Genomic DNA, 1,934 nt, shown 5'->3' with positions numbered 1-1,934 from the left:
ATTTGTTTATTTTGAAGATAATATTTTAATCCTTCAATTATAAAAGAAAATTATAGCACTGGAAAAATTTCTCTTTATGGAGAATAACATGAACAAAATTTACAGACTTAAGGAACCATTTCAGGAATTGTTGGAAGGTGAGTTATTTTGTAGTAACTATGCTTCAGTTGCCATGCTGTACGACCAGAAACTATCCATTTCAACTTCTGAACATTTGGTTTGGAACACTTGTTTGATGAATATTCAGTTAAACACTTGGATACAAGTTCTTGCCAGAAGGTCAAATCTCTGCCATTTATCTTGGAATGTTTTTGAAGACATTCTATTCCTTCTGTTAATTCTACACACTTTTGTGCTTGGATCTCCAATGCAATAATAGACAATGCCAACACAGAAGACTTTGCTTTAGAAAACATGATCCTACAGTGGCATGCCTTAAGTTGAGCTTCTAGTCTTTCAAAATTAAGGCTGTTTCTCCTTTCAAATGGCAAGTTCTCTTGAATGAGTGAATAATAGAGTTGCAGAAACTGAAAGGCAGTAGTAGCTTTGACTTTCCAATACACCTTCTCTAATACAATCTTCTCCATTCTCATCAAATCTGAAACCGTGAACCTATATTGACTAATTCGAATCAAGTCAGTTGCCAGTGGGACATTCCTCTCATCTTTTACTGATTTTATGGCCAAATAGAAGCAACTCAGTCCAACACAACCAAGGTGCTTGGGTTGTACCTTCATTTTAGACAGGAATCTGTCCAGTAAATTCACAGCTAGAGAAAATGTCTGCGTGTCAAAGCCAAAGAACTGAGTTAGACTAAGGAGATCTTTTACTTCAAAGTCCCTTAGCCTTGCAGTCATTCCGAGGCCATCATCACGTGCAGACTCAATTAGTCTCCAGCCACAGACCGTTGGCTGACATCTAGACTCCTGTTCCAACAGGACATTCAGCTGGTGTAGCAGTTTCTGAGAGTCAGTTGTCAGAACCTCTATCATCTTGATAGTCACTGCAGCTCCTCAGCAGTAATCACCCTCCCCGGGCCTGCTCTCACCTCACCCCACGATATCAGAACCCAGAGGCCTGTAAAACGAGGGGGCGAGGGGGAGAGAGGGGAGTGGCTCGGGGAGGGTGAGCTGTCCTGGCTGGAGGTCTCCGCAGCGCCGCTGAGATGACACTGCCCAAACCAGGGTCAGCTCGGAGCCAAAGGGCGCTTTATGGTTGTTTGTATATCTTCCTGGGAGAGTTCTCTGTTAAGCTCATTTGCCCATCTTTTAATTGGATTTAATATTTTTTTCAGGTAAGCTTCTTGAGCTCCCTGTATATTTTGGTCATATGTTTCTTATCTGAGGCACAGTTGGCAAATATATATCCTATTCCAAGGGTCGTATTTTCACTCTAATTGTTTATTTTGCTATATTGAAGATTTTTAACCTGTTGTAACCCCAGTTGTCTATTTTTGTGATTGTTGTCTGTGCTTTGTGGATCCAATTTAAGAATTCTTTGCCTGTTCTGATGTGTCCAAGGGCCTTTTCTATATTTTGTAGCAGTATTGTATAGTTTGAGGTTTTATATTTAGATCCTTGGACCATTTTGAGTTGATTTTTGTTAATGGTTAGGAATACGGGCCCAGTTTGACTTTTCTGCAAGTGGACAGCTGATTTTTCCAGCATCATTTGCTGAGGAAATTTTCTTTGCTCAACTAGATCATATTGCAACCTTTATCAAAAATGAGTTGACTGAATATTTTGGAGTTTAATTTTGGATTTTCTATTCTGTTCTGTTGTTGTACATACCTATTTTTGTGCCACTACCATGCTGTATTGATCATCACAGCTTTGTAATATGTTTTGGGTCCAAAAGAGAGATTTTAACCTGATGCAATCCCAGTTGTCTATTTTTGTGATTGTTGTCTGTGCTTTGTGGATCCAATTTAAGAA

At 39.3% G+C, this 1,934-nt stretch overlaps 1 pseudogene; it reads right to left on the bottom strand.

Moving 5' to 3' along the window:
• Positions 1-21: 21 nt before the first annotated feature.
• On the bottom strand, positions 22-1,077 carry LOC102494192 (cyclin-G1 pseudogene; annotated as a pseudogene).
• Positions 1,078-1,934: the final 857 nt, after the last annotated feature.

This window comes from Tupaia chinensis, unplaced genomic scaffold (genome assembly GCF_000334495.1).
Source record: "Tupaia chinensis unplaced genomic scaffold, TupChi_1.0 Scaffold143579_1, whole genome shotgun sequence".
In the NCBI taxonomy this organism is placed as follows: Eukaryota; Metazoa; Chordata; class Mammalia; order Scandentia; family Tupaiidae; genus Tupaia; species Tupaia belangeri.
This window is presented reverse-complemented; position numbering and strand designations above follow the sequence as displayed.